This window comes from Alligator mississippiensis, chromosome 6, assembly GCF_030867095.1.
Source record: "Alligator mississippiensis isolate rAllMis1 chromosome 6, rAllMis1, whole genome shotgun sequence".
Lineage (NCBI taxonomy): Eukaryota > Metazoa > Chordata > Crocodylia > Alligatoridae > Alligator > Alligator mississippiensis.
This window is the reverse complement of record NC_081829.1, coordinates 10,333,897-10,354,593: the sequence shown is the minus strand read 5'-3', so window position 1 is coordinate 10,354,593 and position 20,697 is coordinate 10,333,897. Positions and strand designations below refer to the sequence as shown.

General features: G+C 42.5%; 1 protein-coding gene across 2 annotated transcripts in view; it reads right to left on the bottom strand.

The window, feature by feature from the left end:
- Positions 1–20,697, bottom strand: part of EPB41 (erythrocyte membrane protein band 4.1) — a 154,409-nt gene that overhangs the window by 122,081 nt on the left and 11,631 nt on the right. Inside the window, exon 1 of one of the 2 annotated variants that reach the window (XM_019488540.2) lies at positions 16,745–16,766. The exons of the other annotated variant lie outside the window; for it this stretch is intronic. The gene's annotated coding sequence lies outside the window, so the exon portion shown is untranslated. Of the gene's footprint in view, positions 1–16,744; positions 16,767–20,697 lie in introns of those variants that run through there. 2 annotated transcript variants of the gene reach the window in all.

The window sequence follows — 20,697 nt, the reverse complement described above, 5'->3', positions numbered from 1 at the left end:
ATTGCACGCAGCAGAAAGCACAGATGAACCCCCCCCCAGGATAAAGCCTGCTATGAACTCAGCATATGCGCAGGGCTGGGTCGAGCGACAGGGGAATTCAGGGAAATTATTCTTATCCTAGCAACTCATTCGTCTCGTTTTTTCAGGGAATGGGTGCTGCTGGGGTGCTTGCAAAACAAGCGCCATGCATGAAGAGGAGGTTGGAGCGACGCGATTACTAGCAGTGATTTGTCCTGCCGCTGGAGCTAAGAGGATCTAGGGAGAGGGGAGGGGATTATGGAGGTAGGGAGTCAAAGCAAGCAAGCAAGAAGAAACAGCAACATAAAAAGATTTACAAATAAAATGAGAAACAACACGGGGGGAAATATACAACTGATGCCAACAGTTTCCGAATCGGAACAAATTGTTCTTCTACAGCGACCTAGATTTGTAAGACAATGGATGTTTCTCTAATAAGAGTCGAGTTGAGAAGCAGGGCATTATTCGTTTGTAAAACAAAAAAAAATGCTTGCATGTGCAAAATTGTGTCATATTTCAACATGAGTAGGAAGATTACGCAAGAAACTGGGCAGTTGCTGTGACCCCAAAGCAGACTTTCCTTTTAACCTAGTGGCCCTTATTCTCTGTTATCCCAGGAGGCTGGATAGATATCTGGCTGGGGTATTATGATCCCAGCACTCATTCCTGCCCAGGGCAGGGGGTCGGACTTGATGATCTGTTCTGGTCCCTTCTGACCCTAGAAACTATTAAATTAGTTTTTCTAGGTCAATTTTTAAAATGCGAGTGTGGAAGGGGGAGAGTTTGGTTGGTTTGGGGTTTTTTTGTGGTGTAAGTTTGGATTTGTTTCTTTTAAATGAAAGCATCTCTTTCCTAAAGGAATGTGTTATTTTAGAGGAGTGGGTTTCCACATTGTAGTCTGTAGTGAAATTTTAAGGAAAGGTTATTGTGTTTTATAGGTACTGTAGGCAGACAAGGTTATTTGGGTAAACCCGATATCTTTTATTTGACCAACTCAAATAGTGAGAAACACTCAGTCTTTCTTGCTCATTGGGAGATCTCACTATACAATACAACTCCAGGTAGTTTGTTCACAATGTCACTGCTAACAAATCTTCAGCAAGAGGAATTCCTACCATGTAAACCCAACCATGAACAGAAACCAAGAGCTTTTATTTTAGATATTTATATAATCTGCAACTGAACTAATGGAAACAAAAGTCTCCTGGAGCAAAAAGGAAAGAAAATTAAATTATGGATCAGTTTTCTGACTGCTTTTTAACCAACTCTTTATTCCACTCTATCAAGACACAATGTTGACATTCTTCCTGACTGGGGGCAGTTACTGCTGGGAACTCCTCACCAATATCTCTTTCAACACTAAGCAAGCAGGTGTCCCTTTCAAACTCTTGGCAAATATTGATTGTATATTGAAAATTCAGCACTCTGGGACACTTGCATTACCTCAAAATAATTCACCTTCCACTGAAGAATGCTTTACAGATTTAGAAAGGTCTTCTCTTCTAAAGCTTCAGCCAGTTTGCATTAAAGGTTCATGTATGCTGAGATGCACAAAAATCATAGCTTTTCCTGTCTGTCAGTGTTACTAATTCTCCCAAAACTTTTCATCTCACTTATCATGAAATCATGACTTTCATAAAACTGTGGCTCCTAGACACATGATTATGTGAGTGTTTGAAGCTTTTCCAGTCAGAATGAATACTTTACAATGAAAGTCCTAAGAGCTAAATAGAAACAAATATGGGAAGTTAGAACACTTTCCCATTTTTTAATTTCATGTTAAAGAAAAAAATCAGATTACGCTGGGGAAGGGAGGTTTCTCCAAGTTACAAATGTTTAAACACTCAGGCTGGGCAATATTACAGTCTTTCAAATACACTTTGCTGTACTGCAAACTCGCACACATTTAACCATTAAAAGCATTTATATATATTTAAAAGTCTGATGGTTGGAGGGAGGTAGAGCACCAAAACTTGAATTCCAACTTTTTTTTCCTTTTTTTTTTTAAAGCTCTGTAGTATGTAAGAACACCAAAACTTTTTATATAAGTGTACTGTTTTGTGCTCTATATAAATCCATGTTGGCAGATTCAGTTAAAACTGATCATTTTATACATCAAGAGCAGTACCATGATATAATGTGAGGCAGCATTATGGTAGTTAGAATGTATATACATAATAACAATATTGTAACACTTGTCTCAGTAAGTTTAGCAAACCTACAATAGGGGCATGTAACAACTGTAACTTGTACTTGTTTCCAACCAAGGAAAAAGAGGGGTGAGCAAGTTTTTAACCTTAGATCAGATGACAAATCTGCCTTTTTTTTTTTTTTTTTACACCCTTCTCTTTACAAATTCTCTTTTTAGCTCATCTTCCAGCCTTTTCCTTCCTACACAGTCCCAAACTGACCTCTGAAGTCCCATAGGAAGTAATGGAAATTGCTTAAATTCTTAACTATAACAACAGTTTAATCTGTGCCAAGACAAGACTGAAGATATTTAAAGAACGCTCCTATTCACTGCTTTGAAGAGCACAAGTTAAAAACTGCAATATACAAACCAATTAGAAATTCAAAGTTATCCAATAAATCATGAAATCCCAAGAGATGAGCGCTGTTAAAATAACAGGGGTCATAAGGATATAAATCACATTATTTTCAGCACGCACATGTGGCTGCTGGGGAGGAGTCAATTTTACTCCAGACTGGAAGGCAATTATAGGAGCAATCCTGACCCTGTAGCCTTGGTGGGTGAAGATCAGCTGGATCATGGAGAGCAGGGTGCCTACGGAAGAGGAACCATAAAAAGGAGCCCTCCCTGCCTTTTAAATAATGCACAGGAGTAAATAATGGAACTAGAAGTCTATGTTCCGCTCCAATCTCTGTTAGGGTGGAAGAGGAGAGAACATCTTATATATCCTTGCAAGTTACACATAAGACAACACAGAATGTATCACACACAGTACTATCCCCAAATTAGTATGCTGTTACAAATCCAGTTTCTATTTTATTTCCATTCCTGTTAGCATAAGGTACACTATTTGTTAAACACCCAATAATGTTCTAAACTCTCTAATCCCAGAGGAGTTAAGTATTGGAAGAAAGAATTCACAAAATGTGTGTGTATACATACATACATACACACACACTTTGCAACTCTTGCTTTACAGTTTTATATATACATGTACACTCTCCCTCCTAAAGTTAGTGAATTGGGGGAAAGAAATAAAAAGGAATTTGTGGAAAACTGTTTCCAAAAGTGCCATAGGTTTCCAAACCTCTCTCTCTCTCTCTCTCCCCCCCTGCCCCCCCCCCCCCACACACACTCTTGAAAGTGACCTGAACCTGAATAATAGCATCCTCATTTTATAAATGAATATCTACTCGTATTGAAAACTGGCTAAAAGTAATTGAAAGTGCCAACTTGCATTTCTACTGGTATACGAATTATAGCTAATTCATAGCAGCAGAAATACTAAGCGCAAACATACACTTTTGGGGAAAGTGAGTGGTTTAATTTTGTTAACACTAGCCTTCCACTCCTGGCTGTCTGGTTTACTTTCACTCCTGCCATCGCAAATGGTAAGGTCAGAAGGCTCTGAAGAGGACTAAAGAAATCTCATTTGAAAACAAATATTTCCTAGTAAAACCAATCTAATGTGGTCCATTTCTGACATATTTTAAGGTAAGACCTCTCCTTCCTAGCTAACTCATTTAAAATCCAGTATTTACCTCTCGGTTCTGTGTACAAAATTGTAGCTTACAAAACAGTAGTTGGGGGAGAAGAGATTTACCGTTGACAAAAGTCTTTAATAATTTGCCTTTGATATACAAAGTTATAAATAGGAGGAAACATTTCTGTATCTTTCAAAAGATTATACAGATACTGCTTTGCAGTGGCATATAAAAACAGCTTCTTGTTATACGTCTAATACATTTACTTGATTATAAATTTAAGAAACTAAGAAATGGCAGAGGCTGATTAAATTATCTAGTTCAGCCCATCCATTCATTCTTTGGTGCACTATTAAAAAGCCACAATCACAACCCTACCACTAAGGGATTAAAACTAGTTTTCTATTATAAATCCTGGTTGTGACCCAGCATTTAAATTTTGCCAAAAAACAAATAAAATTTCCCTTCGATTTTTCATTCATGGTCTTCCACCAATGAAGAACACTTTCCTTCCCCTCCCTCCCCACATTTGTTAAAACTGACTTGTGTTGGAAAGTAACAGAACCATCGTGATGTGTTTGTGTAACATGCTACTTACAATATTCTCTCTCATAAGCAGGGGTCCTGGTTTTCTCTGATAAAAAGCAAAATCCCCAATTTTTTAATTAAAAAAACTAACCCAAGATCCACATTTTTCCGTGATTAAAATGAAACACTACTATATCTATATTTTAGTGTTGTTTCATTTTAATCACAGAAAAATGTGGATTTGGAGTTACTTTTTAAAATCCAATAATTGGGAATTTGGAGGGGGTTTTTTAATATCAGAAAACCAGAATCCTTGTTCATAAGGCATCCTGGACCGCAAAAGCCAGATCTGGCTGACAGCAGTGTCTGCAAAGAGAAGAGTATTTGATTGCTTCTGGAAGTGTCCAAGGTTTAATTTTGTCTCTGTGTGTACTTGGGGACTCAGTGAGCATTCTGACTACAGAAATACAGACTGATCTGGTTAAATCTGTGTATCATATTTAAATGTACATCCCTACAGCAAGTACAAATGTAAACAATGTGAGCAATATCCTTTGGTTGTAATATTAAGGCTTTTGCCAGCCTCAAGCTCAGATACTGCTGAATTGATGGACGTGAATTACAAGGAAAGGCCCACTGCTAAAAAAAATGCCACCTTTAGGCATTCAGATCTAAGGAGCATGTGCATCAATTTTATTTCAGATGCTGGAATTATATATGGTGAGAGAACAATGATATTGCTGATTCCTACATTTCTGTCACAACTCTCAAAACATTTGGGAGGTCATTTGCTTTCAAGGCCCCAGTTCTAGGAGTCCTAATATTCCAGAATAGTCTCTGTTTCTATTTAAAATAATTATTACTAATCATACTAATAATGCAGTTTCTAGCCTGGAGGGCTGCAAAGAAAGGGTTTGTGTTTTTCCAGCCTACAGGTTGGGGAACATTCAAAATGGCAAGATTAGGTTTGCTTGTTTTTGGCAACACCAAGTTTCCCAGAGGGGTAGGACCCATACCCATGGAGTAGAGAGGTCATTTTGCCCCATGAGACCGATTTGGCATGCTTGATGTATACATCTGGTCCTCAAGATACCTGTCAGGGTGTCCAGAAAGCTTTTTCTAGGTTCCATCTCTGGTGCTCATTATTATAGTAGCTAACACTTCACAATCTTTAATGCATTTATCTCCAAAATACCCCAGTGAAATTGAAAAGTATCATTAGACCCATTTTACAGATGGACAACTGAGGTCCAAGAAGGAAAACAGACTTGCCCAAGTTCATACAGGAAGTCTGTGGTGAGAAAACGAATGAGTTAGGTGTCTCTCAAGACTGTGGCTAGTTAAAACAAAGCTACTCCACAGCTCCAGCCTCCTACTGCGACACTAAATTCTAATCTTGAAGAATAGTCAGACCTTCCACAGAGTGGTCAGCAACTAGCAGGATTCTCCCACCAACAGAGAAAGGGGACGAACAGAAAAAAAAAGAGAGAACGGTGTCAATATTATATACATATATACACACATAGACACACACACATGATTGGTAGGTAGGTAGGTAGGTACAGCTAATCTTGTTTTGTGTGTAACAAACATCTTATCCTTATTTTACAGTGGTTTGTTTGGAAATTCAGATTAGTTTTCAACGGTGGGGAAGAGAGGGAACTAAGGCTTCCAACCTTTTTCTTAGGAATTTTTTCCACAACCTAGCAGACCTTGCTGTACCAAGCAAACAAATCCCAAGACAGTCACCCTAAATTATCTTTTACTCAAATATATTTGAGTAATTACATTTAATCATCTAATTCCCTAAATATGAATTTACATCCCACCCAAACTCTGACTACCCTATTCAAGAAATCTCTCACTGGATGTTTTCCATTAAAACTACTGCGCTCCCTGTGCAGATTGCTCAGGGCATGGGAGGAGATGGACTACATAAGTCAACAAGGGAAAAGGAACAAGACACTAACAACTCCTCTCCCTTAAAGTAAGGTTTTTTTAAACCTTTGGGACACAGAGAAAGAGCACATTCCCTGATGAGACATATCATTTAGAGAGAGAACCCATTAAAAGATGACCTTGCACAAGTTACAAGGCCATGGTTTCACACAGAGAAAGATCTTGGGAACATTTCTCTGCCCTATGAAGAATTAGACAGGATTTTTTCATGTAATGATATAGCTTGGGAGTATTAAATTTACAAACAGTTCCATTAAAACAGATATAGCATATATGCCATGAGTTATCACTGTTTTTTTAATACTGTTTATACTTAATGCTGCAACTATAAATGGTAAATTCAACTGCCACAGAACAGGAAGCATTGGCTTTTAAAGGAGGGCAACACTTAGCATAAATTTGTAAGCTTTAGCCCAATCTTTTCTAATTTCAACCATTTCTCAAATACATTTAAATCAGTGGAGCAACCAGCACAGTTCAAACTGATCCCAGTTTGATGAAAAGCTTTATTGCATTTCATATCTGAGATGCCTAGCCTTTAGATTTGATCTTAATATTACCTTGTTTAGTGTTTCCCTATATTTAACCATGCCTTTTTGTTTGAAGTTCCATTTCCATGACACGTGTTAATAAATTACAGAAGAATTGATACTGTCTCTCACCCCATCCTCATCAATAAATTAAGCGACTGCGGCATTGATGCCTGCACAGTTGGATGGGTAAAAAATTGGCTGATGGGACGCACCCAGAGAGTAGTGGTGGACAGGTTGTACTCAACCTGGCGAGATGTGAGCAGTGGGGTACCCCAGGGCTCGGTCCTCGGGCCTGCACTGTTTAACATCTTCATCAGCGACTTGGACGAGGGGGTGGAAAGCACGCTGTCCAAGTTTGCTGATGACACTAAGATGTGGGGTGAGGTGGACACACTTGAAGGGAGAGAGAAGCTGCAACTAGATTTAGACAGACTACAAAAGTGGGCAGACGAGAACAGGATGGGGTTCAACGCAGACAAATGCAGGGTGCTGCACCTTGGGAGAAGGAATCCACAGCATACATGCAGGCTGGGGAGTTCCCTTCTTGAAAGCACAGAGGCAGAAAGGGATCTTGGAGTCATTATTGACTCCAAGATGAACATGAGCCGCCAATGCCAGACTGCAGCCAGCAAGGCCAGCCATACCTTGTCATGCATCCGAAGGTGCATCTCAAGCTGGTCCAGAAAAATTATACTCCCCCTCTATGTGGCTTTGGTCAGGCCGCAGTTGGAGTACTGCATCCAGTACTGGGTGCCACACTTCAGGAGGGATGTGGCCAGCCTGGAGAGGGTTCAGAGGAGGGCCACCCGCTTGGTGAGAGGACAGCAGGACAGGCCCTACGAGGAGAGACTGAGGGACATGAACCTGTTCAGCCTCAGCAAGAGGAGGCTGAGGGGGGACCTGGTGGCTGCCTACAAGCTCATCAGGGGAGATCAACAGCAAATAAGCAGAGCCCTTTTCTCCGCAGCACCACCTGTGGTGACAAGGAGCAATGGTAATAAGGTGATGGAGAATAGGTTTAGGTTAGAGATCAGGAGGCAATATTTTACAGTTAGGGTGGCCAAAATCTGGAACCAACTTCCCAGGGAAGTGGTCCTCGCCCCTACCTTGGGCAAATTCAAGAGGAGGATGGACGATCTCCTGTCTGGGGTCTTGTGAACCCAGCATTCATTCCTGCCTGTGGCAGGGGGTCAGGCTAGATGATCTGTTCAGGTCCCTCCTGACCCTAGCTACTATGAAACTATGAAATTCTGCTGATAAGTCTAATGTCTTGGTAACAGTAGGAACTTGAAACTATAAGAACTAGGCCTGCGTGAATACGGAACTATTCAATTTGGATGCCAGAGATTTGATTCGGCTATCTGAATCGTTTTTCCAATTCAATTCAGCCAAATTGCTTCGGAAGACTCTGAGCCGATTCAGAGATTCGGCTATAGGGTATAACGGGGAAATCAATTAAATATCCATACTTTGTTGTCTTTTGGCTGATGGTAGCCTCTGCTGAAAGCATGATGCGTGCCAAGTTTCATGAAGATTGGTGCAGGGATTCGGGGGGAACTGCACCCCAAATTCTTGAAAGCAAAACTGATGTCATGTGTATGTGTTACATCACAGGGGGTGAAAACTGCAGGGGTCGTGGCCCTTGCTGAGGCCACAAATCCTGCCAAGTTTCAAGGAAACAGGTGTAGGGGTTTGGGAGAAACTGCACCTCAAGCTGCAGACGAGCAAAACTCGTGACATGGGTGACACTGTGTGTATTAAGGTGCAGCAGGGTGAAATCTGCAGGGATGGTGGCCCCTGCTGTGGCCATGAAGCCTGCCAGCTGTCAAGGAGTTCAGTGCAGGGGGGTTCTGGGGTCCTGCACCCCTAGCTGCTGACAGGTAAAACTCGTGACATGGGTGCTTGTGCAACTGACTGTCTCTGTCTTGGGCCAGAAGCAATTCCTGGCTCTGTATCGATTCTTTCCTCTCCTTAGTCTGTGGTTTTGTAGGTGTTAATCCTTGCTCATTAACTTGTTATCTAGTAGCTAGCACGTTCAAGGAATCCTTCATTACAAAAGGCTTCCCAGTCCCAAATGAAATATTGACTTGAAAATAGACACACTCACCCCACAACAGCCAAAAGCCTGGTGATCAGGGCACTTGCAAGGGATGTGGGAACATCAGATTCAGCCTGGTGTCCTGCCATCTCCCACATCCGCAGGGAAGTGCCCCAACCACTACCTACTGGCTTTGCTGGGGTGTGATATACAAGTCTCTCTCTCTCTCTCTCTCCAACACCTCCAAGAAGTCTTAGACTCAATCAGTGAGTCAAGGTTTTTTAGGACTAAAACTTTTACCAGATGGAAAACCTGTTTTCCATCAGGTCAGAATTTGGGCTGAAACCTAGGACCAGATTTCTAATGCTATAAACTGATGCGTTTCCAATGACTTGAAGAGCTATAAAGGTTTTTGCTGGTTGTGAATCTGGCAAAAAAACCCAAAACAAAACAAACACGAAATAGCATTTGAGAAACATTCCTCCATAAAAGCAAGGTACATCTGTACAGCACCATGCTGAAGGAGATGGTTGTCCTTTCTGAAGCATACTTCCACAGAGTACAGATAACAGATACGTAAAAGCAAACTGCTCTACCTCCTTCAAAAGAAAGAGATTGTTGCTCCTCCCTCCCTCCCCGCCCCCCACACATTTATATCCCTATCAGCTCGCTACTGGAGAAGAGAGAAGAATTTTGCATTAATATTATTGAATAGAACATGTTCTTGGATCCCCCCATATTAGTGTTAAGCTCTTAGCTGGATCTGACTTCTCCCTTTTTGTGTGGTTATTGTAGCTGATCATGCAACTTGACACAGCATAGCCAAAGTTTACAGAGAACCTGTGCTGCAGATGGAGAAGTTGATATCGCTGAATCTCCTCACATTACAACATAAAAAAAAATAATATCAAGCCTGGCTGAGATTAAGTGCATTATGCCTTTAAAACTAGCCTTCATGGACACAATGGCTGAGCACAGAAGTTAGATATAAACTGGTTTAAAGTGATCAGAAGCAGTTTTAAACCTGTAACCATAGGCAGAGAGAGAAAAAATTATGGGGGGGGGGGGCTGACTGCGTATATACATGCATGCACACACCCCATACCCCCCCAGCAGGTAAGCCTGTGGGGGAAGGGGCAGGAAGAGGGGAAAGGACTGTGGGATGTGGGGTAGATTGAGGCCCCAGGAATGAGGGAGGGACCAGGGCATAGGCAGAAGCTGGGTGGAGTGGGGCCCCGGCCAGGCCAGGTGGTAAGACAAGCAGAGGCCCAGAGGGCACATGCCTCCCTGATCTGGGTGGAAGTGGCTGCCGCTGTACACTGTGCTTTGAGCCCCACTTCCCCAAGAGCCATACAATACCACGTGTGTCTTTCCGCTGGGTGAGCAGGAGGCATGGCACAGCCCCACGATGGGAGATGCATGGCGTCAGCCATTCCTGGGGCAGCTGCAGCAGGGAACAAAGCTCAGTGCACAGCGGGAGCTGCCTCTGCCCTGCGCACAGATCAGGGGGCATGTGTGGTCCCAATTCTGCTGGACCCTGTTAAGGTTCTCCAACACCCCACTAGTCCTTGCTGGGCCTCGAGAGTCCTCAGGCCTCCTTACTGGGCCTCACTCCATAAGTGTGATGCTCAGGGCACCTCAAGCCTTAAGGGTTAATTGCATGACTCCAAATCCTCCCCTAGACCACTCTCCATGCCTCACAGGTGTTACAGTAATAATGTTCACCTGTTGGGGCATCAGCCTCTGCTCCTTTAATCTCACTAGGACTTTTAGCCTAGGCCCACTGCATTGGACCTGGCTTTGAGGCACTAGCTTCTGTTTGTCCCTTCAGTTAATGGACCCCTGGCCCCTGTGCAGCTGTGCCCCCCGGCCCCTGTGCAGCTGCACCTTCCTGGCCCCTGTCTGCTTTGCATTCCACCCCTTTCTGGGCTCAACAATAGCTACAGTCTTGAGCCTGCCCCTGGCAAGGCTCGAGGCTATCGCATACCTCTTGGGCACTAGCGGGACCTCCATAACTTCCCCTTATAGTCCTAACCCAAACCAGTAGATTAAACAGTAACATAAGCCATAAGCCCCTGGGCTATAACAGAAACACATAAAGGGCCAGAGTACTACTTCTGCTGTAAGAGAGTAAATCTTCCTTACCTTCCAGGCAGTATACCTTCCAGCCTGGGATGATCCCCCTGCCTATACACTCGAGCCCCTTGGCTCTCGGCTCAGCCCTTCCCTGGGCACATGTAACACTGAGCAGGGAGGAGGGAAAAGCCCAGCAGGTTTCTCTCCCACCTTCCCTCCAGCCTTCCTGCCACTGCCAAAGTGAAGGCAGCGCTTGCTTTAGCGCCACCAGCTTCTAGCCTGAGCCACTGCAGGCATGTGACTGCATTTCTGGAATCAAAAGTGAATGTCTGTTCACTTGCTTATTGGTTCTATCTACGCAGCTTAAAGCCACCTGCAAAGATTGAATTGATTTAGCCTCAGGCTTTTTGAATGTCTGTCCTTAACCTTGGAGGTCAGAGTATTTTTCCTCCTCTACTTTTTTCAAAAGATTTAATTCAAACTTATTTGTAGACAGAAACTTTCCATAGGGGGGGAAAAAAATCAGCCCTTGAGGTAAAATACTGAAGAAATCCGTGGGTATGGGCAAGTGTATGGAAAGGAGGTAAAAACAGATCTATTTTTCAACTATTTCACTTGCCATCAACTAACTGTTAAAACATTCCTTTGTGAAGAGTATATTTCTTTCAATAAGAATATAATATTTAATTTAGCGGAAAGCAATAGGCTCCACAGGCCCACACTATGCTAGCTGTAGCATGTCAGGATGCAAATAAATTAATCTTCTGTGACATTCCCAGTACTAGTCTCTTCTTTACAAAGCAGTCGCTGCTTCCACTGATACATATTATGTTTTTACTATTAGGCTTTACTGCCCTTAATAGTCGTTAAGCTCCATCTTTTACTCTTTTCTATTTGCCTCTACAATAGGGTACCTGAAACTGTTAAATATAAGAGACAGATCCCTCCAAAAACTATCCATTTCTAATATTAAAGATGTCTTTCAGCTGTCACTCTTTAGTAAACAGCTCCCTAAAACTCCAGAAGCCATCACTGGCTCTATTCACTGAAAAGAAAATACTTCTCCGTTTAGCCTAGTTCAGTTTTCTGTTTTGGTTTTTTAGGTCAACTAGATTCATTATTAGCATTTTGTAAAGCGTAGGAAGATGCAATCTGTTCCACTTTAATTTTAAAAGGGGGAGAGGGAGTAAAATCAGAAGCTTTTTTAAGCCATAACAGTTACAGAATTTTCAAATCATGGAGGGTGCAGCCAATGTCTCGCTGCCCAAGTCGGAAGAGAGCCTTAAACAATAATGCCAGTGTATGAACAGCCATTTTATATAAGAGCCAGCAATAATGCTTTAAAAGTTAGCATCAATAAGTAGTGAAGTAGTTACCAAGGACTATATTTTTGTAATGCACTTCCTCTCCTTCAATAAGCAGCAGGATTTCCCAAATTGGAGGGAGACATGAAGGATAAGTTAGGGGAAAGCAGAAAATGATTCATAAAATTAAAGTGCGTCAAACTTCAAGAGAAACATGGTGGGGAAGAGATAGAGAATAAGGGGAAACCACATTTCACATTTTTGCTCTGAACTGCTATATTAGATTTTCACACACCAAAAAAAACCCCCCCAAACCCAACAACACACTTAGATGATGACTATTAAATGCAGTTTATGTTATTTCTGAAGTGGAACAAGGCCAGAATATACAGATACATGGTAGCACTGACTATTCTTGTGTCCTTCAGACTGGTTTCTGATGGAAATAACTGTACCTCTACTCTGTGGCTCCCCTCTTGCTAATACAAAAGATGTACCTATAGACGAGGGGTGAGAAGGCTGATACAAAATGCTCTGCTAAAATGTCTTCCGACCCACTGCCACTGGAAAAACTCCACTTGAAATTCTGATGGAAACCAAAACATCTTCAATGGAGCCCTACCCAACCAGGCAAGTTTCAGTTCTTATCGTATTCCCAGGGAGGAGGAGGAGGATATATCATTTTGTAATCTTCCAATGTTTTAGAATTTCCCGTGGAACATGGATTCCAGTTTACACCTAGCTCTGGCACAGAGTAGATCAAAATAGATGGGGGGTGATGTGACTTCTTTGCTTAATTTTCAAAATAAACCTTTGAAAAGATCCAGCCTGTTTAAGCCTTTCTAATCTATTAAAATAAAATATTCAGTCAGTACACATTTGCTGCTTAAGTTTTCAAGTCAAATTACTGACCTGGAACCAGAATGTCACAGTGTTAGAACATATTTTTATAGCGTTAGCCCTTTCCCCAACCCATACACAGCACTGGGATCCCAACTATCTCCAAACACCTCTTCCACACACCATAGATGTTGTTTAACCAGAAGGGTACATGCAGCAGCGTTGCACTTTGGACTAACACAGCTAACTACCTCTCTCTGCTCATAGAAGGGTACAGTTAAAGAACACCCTATGTCTCCCCTTCTCTCACCAGCACCACAACCAGTAGAGACTGTAAACCAGTTCTATGGAGACAAACCCATGCAGACTCCCTCCCAGCAGATGGGATGCCAGGGAAGCAGTGAATTAGGTGCTGGACTTCACTATTAGGCCTCTGCTCACCACTTGTTGGGATCATGTCTGGTGATTTGATGCACCTTTCCCAAGGACCTGTCAGCCAGATACCCAAGTGCAATTAGAGAAACAATGTTCTCTGCAGCAAGCATAACGTAATGCATCATTACCAATAATCAGTCTGCCCTTCCATTTATGTCACTGAGGGTCTCTTGGAAGGCTTTAAATGATGTCAATACATTAGACTCAAATATTCCACACTTCTCTGCTGCTGCCAGTTTTTCAGTGTTTTGCTGCTAAACTTCGCATCTCAGATACATCCCAGCATCTCCCACAGGACCCCTCCCACTTTACTGGTTCTTATAGACAAAATGTAGCCCAATCGACTTTGCAAGGTACAGAAAGAGGATCCTTTCACTCTAACTACAACATCTACTTCAGAGATAAAGATAAGCAAGGTTTAAAGATGGAAAGGCAACATGAGCTGTCCAATTGCTCTACTGAGCGCATGTCAATACTGTCTATGTTCCAGTGATACTATACTAAACAAGCTTTTATCTCTGCTGTCATTAACAAGATACCACTTAGCCTTCTTGCATATTGACGGAGATTAAGATCCAGAGAATCCTTCAACGATGAATTTCTATTAGCAGCAAAGCCAACTAAATAGCTTGTTTCCTTGTGTCAAGGCAGTGGTTTTCAACTTGTGGTCCACAGACCCCTTGGGGTCTGCAGACTATGTTTAGGGGGTCCACGAAAGATGACTACGATCAATCAAAAGTACATTATGTGAATACTCACAAAATTCAAAGGGGTCCACACCTCCATTCAAAATCTCCAAACGGGTCTGCACCTCCATTCAAAATTGTTTAGGGGTCCACAAATGAAAACAAGCTTGAAAACCACTGTGTTAAGGCCTTGAGAAGTTTGTGGCAAGCCTGTAACATTATAATTCAAATTTTTACCCACGGTGTTGCACATGCCACGTGGCTATCATCAGGTAATTTACTGTCCTAATGAAAGAAAATGATTCTCTTTCACTGAAGGGGGATAAACTGGTGACCATCTACACCTTATTCAGACCCTCAGTTCTTCAAGGATAAAATTTACCACTGGCCAAAGCTTGAAGCCAAGACCTACCCATCACTGACAGGTACAGACATACACTAATGAAAGCAGAATCAGGCCCACAGTCTTTCAAATATTAAGGACTTTAGAAAAAAAGCCGCATTCTCATACTACTCTGTGCTAGTTTTGTCCCGTACTGTATCTCCTATGCTTTTGAGGGAAGGGCCTGTTAGCAATCCCTCGCTTTTTCTACAGTGCTGAATATACCAGCATTATTGTGATATAATACGGCTATAAAATAATTCACAGTCCTCCCTTTCTTGGTAAATTGCGTTCATCTACGGTAAAAAAAAATTTGCAAAAAACAAAAATCATGCACAAGCAACACAAAATTAACCCAGTAATAAAATCAGGCCTCAGGAGGGAAACTAAATGTCTGGGAGAGGTCAATAGAGGAGTTGCATACATAAAAGTCCCTCACAAAGTCTTACTATCCTTCATGGAGAAGCCAGCACTGAAGACATCTACTGTGATCACATGCAAAGAGGAGAAACCCTTTCTCAGGAACTCAGGTCCCAGTTAACTCAAAGCAGCTGGAAAAACGTATTATGCAATAAGTTTGCAGGCTACCTTGAGCAAAACCACGAGTATCACTGAACACACGCTGGATATTATGTAAGTGAATGCTTGTATCTTGCTGCACACGCCAGTTCCCCATCCAGTAACAAGGGACTGTTTCCTGAAAGTGTAATTCACATAAGAAGGCTCTGCATTTTCAGGCACAAGGCTCAGGGGCTTTTACTGAATAACTCCGTCAAAAACCATCTAAAAGCTACTGAACATTTAGCTAAAGATTTCACAGGTGCTGAGCTTCCAACAGATCTGAGATTAATCACACACACACTCACACGGATTCCAGTGTTTAGTGCTTGTATTCACTAGATCAGTGGTCTCCAACCTGTTTAGAGTGGGAGATCACCTTTGGCATTTAAAGCAACCCAAGATCTACTGTGCGTCACCGTCACCCCCCCTCCCCTCGCCCACCAGGTAAGTCTGCAGGGCGGGAAAGAGGGGGGCATATCGAGGCAGAAAGAGAAAAATTATTTGAGGGTGCGCCTCCCCAACAGGTAAGTCCCACCCAGCTGGGGCCCCACTCAATTTACCCCTGCTCCTACCTCTGCGGCACTGTCCCTCAGCACGGAGGCCTTAATCTAGGCCCTGCCCCTTGCCTCCCCCCATGGACTGACCTGCTGGGCTGGGGCACGCGTGTGCATGCACACAGGCACTCAGCCCCACCCCACCCCCGCCTCGGATTGACTCCAAGATTTACTGGTGGATCGAGATCCACTGGTTGGTGACCACTGCACTAGAAGATACCCATTCACTTTTACTTGATACCATGAAATCTCTTGACCTCAAGTGTCACTTAGGTAAAAAGCCCTGCAACTTCATTAGGATTTACTAGCAAGGCAGTCTGCTCCTTGTACGCTTTCTTCTCAAATACTTTTTCAATGACTGTCATTCTGCCTAAACATGCAGAAGATTGACTCTGGTCACCTTCTGTGCCACATCCCATTTCCTGATGGAGCAGAGCAGACATTGCTAATAGAGAAATATGAATCTGCTTTGTAACTGCACAAGCCAAGGTTAAGTCAGGTGACAACAAGTCACAGTCACTAATAATGTCCAGACTATAAGGCATCCTGCTGTACAGAAAAGTAGCTGTACCCCAAAAAGGAGAACCTGTTACAGGAGGCTACAAAAAGTTAACACTGTAGTCCCTGTTTATGTGGCACAGGCAATCCTGAAGGTCACTGAACTCTTACAGAGAATCTCCCATACAATGGCAGCACTGGTTTATGCCTACCAGTTTCAGGAGTTTGCAGAGGGAGAGACATGGGGAGAAAGTGATTTATTTTTCTCTAATACAAAACATTTTTCACAAACAAGCAAATCATGTACAGAGCTGAAAAGACATGGTTTATCTCGCTGTCCAGAATGTAAAGCATTTCTAGCTGACGGAAACACCCCACAAATGAAAACACTTTAATAAAAAAAAAATCCAGAAATAACTACATAAACCTGCTTTTCATGACTGCAAACCTGCACTGCTCATACACTTCACTTCTACATACTCCCCCCACCCCTCGATACCATATGAGAAAAGCCTGCAATTGTATAACAAGCTGTGTTCTTAATGTTAAGCCAGAAAAGTCAAACCAATTTTTTTAACCCAAAACAGAACAAAAATTAAGACACACAGGAATGGACCATTTATTTCTACTCATTAGTGTAACCAAGCACATACTCACACAGAGATGAGCCAATCAGAAGAAACCCAACAGCGAGGCACCAAAATCCATCGGAGGGCAGGGTATGAAAGAGAAAAAGATATGAGTTAATAGGGAGTTCCAGCTTTAAAAAACAACTACACACATAGAAAAATCCCTTAAGCCACAAAGTCAAGCCCTCATACCTATATTTTAATATAAACCCTGTAAGAGAATTTGTGCAAAATTACCAGGAGCGGAACAGATGGCTAAACCAGAGGTTTATATTGAATATTCCTTCTAAGTACACAAATGTAGAAAAAAAAATAGTCATGTGTTATTTAATGCAGATAATACTCTAAATACTGCATATGAAGAGGCAGTTAGCCCTGTTTTATAACATGCAATATTTAGCTTTTCTGAGAGCCTGAGACGAGGTTCACACACAGGCAGAGAGAGAAGAACTCAGGTTACAGAGAGATGAAAACTAAGAAAGAGTGAAGAAGAGTAAAGAAAAACTAAGAGAAGAGTAAAGAACCAAGGCAAATCTGATTGAGCTGCAGAAGCGTTGAGACTGCAGACAAGTTCCTACTCCACTTCTCTTCATGTTGGGTCTAGATAAGCCCAGAAAGGATCTGTTATATAAGGCAAACTTCACCAGCTATGGGGGTTGGGAGGGGAACTCTGCACTTCTCTCCAGCCCAAATTCAAACAGGTTTCAATTGAGCCCTCTAGTGGGCTTTCAATTTCACTCTGCTCTGACTTTTAAATTTAATTTACATTTTTTCTAAAGATCTGTAAACCCTAACCCTGCCTATGAAACATTAACCAAATACAGCAATTCAAGAACACACCTGGCTCTACAAGCCACAGTAGTCTACCACTGCTGCTCTCCTTTCACCGGCTTGTTTTTCTACGCTCCCCAGTATAAGCACCTAGCACATACCATTGCACTAAAAATACTGTTCTATTTACATCACCAGAGGCTACACATGCATTTCTGGGGCATCAAGTATGTAGCATGGTATCTTTATTACGTTTAACGTGCATTGGTTTTAGTTGCCATTTATATTCTCTTGGATGCTATTTGAATGATCCTGCCTGCATGATGCACAGACTGGAGAGTGACATTCAGCGATTCCAAGCACCGCACGTACTACAAAGGGCCCGATTCTCCACTTCTGTTATATGCAGCAAAGCGCACGCAATGAATCAAGAACACCACCAACTTCGTACGGAGTAAAAGGAATGGAACACAAGGTGTTGGATTTCTTTACTCGTATCACACAATGTGGATATTGTTTAAAAAGGAGATGAGCTTTGGTTTCTCTTACATTAGAAGTCTAGATCGTGTCCAGCCTGATTTTCCTGAAAGACTCCACAGACCACTAGAGAGCTGACACAAGGCTGTTATATGTGAGAAGAGTGAAATGTGAACGGCTGAGTGAGAAAGGTACTGTCACCCTCAGAGCATTAATCAAAAGAGCATGTTAACATCTACTGATGTTGAGCCTGGTCAGCAGTTGAAAGATAAGCCCTCCTCATGAGCTATTAAACATTTTGCTCCTTCAGCTGAGGGCTATGAAAGCATTTATGTTGGCAGAGCCCGAGAACTGAGTAAACACAGGAAAAAAAGTGTTTATGTAGATCCTAAGCTAGTGCATACTGCCAAAGAAGTACTGATTTACACCAAGCAAGGATATGGCTTGATATCCAAAAGACAGGACACAATCAGGAGGACCTTCAAAATAAAAAGATTCCAGGACTTTTGTCCAACATAGTGAGGACAGATTCATGTTTTCCTCCCTTAACAGGTCACCTTTAAACTTATCTTAAAAGCATCTGCGTGGTTTTATTTCCTAAGTCACATTAGGAACACAAACCACTGATGCAGTGAGAAGATCTGTAAAGCTACTCATTACTATGCTGATCAGGAGTGGAACATACATTAATTATGCTGTGAAGAATGTTCCCTTTGGCCTTGCCAGTGGGAGTCTTTAATATCGTGAACAGTCCTTTGCTACCAGGTGCAAGATCAATAGCCAGAAGGAGCTGAGCTCCAAAGACGCCCACGGCAAATATAGGCTTCTGTTTGCTCTATGTGGAAAGCCTGCTATTGTAATCTGTAACCTGGATACTGTTCATGGTACTTGTGTTAAATGGTGGAACCTTGACCTGGTAATGCAAAAACCTGTCAATAAGAAAAGAGGGACAAAATACAGTCTACAGCTACTGGTACCCCAATCCAGAAATGAGTGGGAAGGTCTGGACCAGCCTTCCATTCCTTACCACGGGCCACAGACAAGTCTCCTTGGAAAAGCCCATGGTCAGTATTGTGGCAGCACCAACAGATGCCAGCTCCAATGCATTTGGTGCTGTACAGGCATGAAGCAGAGGTGGTCTCTGCTCCAAAGAGTGTAGAAACTCAGCAGCTTCTAAATCCTAGAAAGCAGCTAATTTAGACTCTAGGTCCAGGCCAAGAGGAGCAGGGACAGTTAGCTTAACCCACAAAGGTAGCAAGGGGCTCAGAGCTCTGAAGCTGCTTCATCTTAGTTGATGAGGACTTAAGTCACCTACATACTGAGACAGAGTCCTGACTTGGGAGGCACAAATCTCATCCTCATTTTAAAATCCAGAGCTTAGGCCTGCCTTGCCCCTAAAGTATCTTCCCTCTGTCCACCCCAAGGACCTGCACTTGGTAGCCTGCTTTGTGCCTGGCCTCATTTTTCTGAGTCTCCTCCAGGATTTACATGTTCCTCCTTCATCCAAGTCTTCCCCATTCTGTCCTTTCCCACTCAGGGCTGGTCTGCATGACAAAGTTACCTTGCAATGAACTGGTGAGTTCTAAATTCACACCCCCTCTACTCAGGACCTGTTCTCCATGCATACAGTCATGCACACTAAGCATAAGCTAGCCAGTCCCACTTTCAAAGTTACTTTTCACAAAGGCACTCATCACACAGAGTGTCCATGCAAGTGGGGAGAGTATTATGGCAAAGGCAGGTGCCCTGAATTCACAGCCTAGCTTCTTGTGTGGGGATTTCTCCAGCTGAACCTGCATAAGCCCCTTTTCCACTACAAGAATCATCCTCCCCACATCCCACTACAGGACATCGCAGGAGGAAATAGAGTCAACAAGGAGCCAACAATGCTGCCCCTCTGATCTCTATGCCCTGAACAGAGAGAGAGGGAGAAGATATTTGCTCCACAACTCTGGGTGCTTTATGGATCACAAACTAGTTGCAGTGATCTAGTCATTATTTGGGAGTAACAAGCATCAGAATTAAGAGTGAGCACATATGTTTCTACAGATTAGATCTATTTAGCCCCTTTCCTGAGGAATCCAATCGCCAAAGAGCAGCTGCCAGCCATGAGGAGTCTTCCCAGATTTGCATCTCCTCTCTGCAGCAGCATAAAGGCTGGGTATGGACTTCTCTGGGGGTGTGGACAAATGTAACGCTTAGAGCAGTCATTCTCAACCAGGGTGCCATGGCACCCTGGGATGCCTTAAGATCCTTTCAAGGGTGCTATGCAATGTTAGCACTCTTAGGTTTACAAATATGACTTACAAGGTAAACTCAAGAGTTTTCAGATAGGAATCTATAGTGTTAAAGCATACTGACCTGTTGTGGTCTTTCTAACTTCTTTGCAACAGAAGAATTGCTCTAGTATTTTTCTGGACTCAAAAAATGAGTGAAAACTAAGAGCTGGCACGTTCCAAGGGGTGCTTCGGGTCTATTGAAAGATTCCTCAAATCAATCAAGGGTTCCTTGTTTCTAAAAAGGTTGAGAACCTCTGGCTTAAAATGTTTTAAATATATTTTAAACCCCAAGGGCCTTTGTACACACTACAAAATTGGCCTTTAAAGCAGTTTAAATGCCCTTTTGCACTGCTTTAATGGAATTGCTGTTTGCACGCTTGGTGGCATATTGTGCTTTAAATGATTTTGGTACGTAGCAAGATAAAACACCTCTGAGGTGTTTTGGTTTGCTACC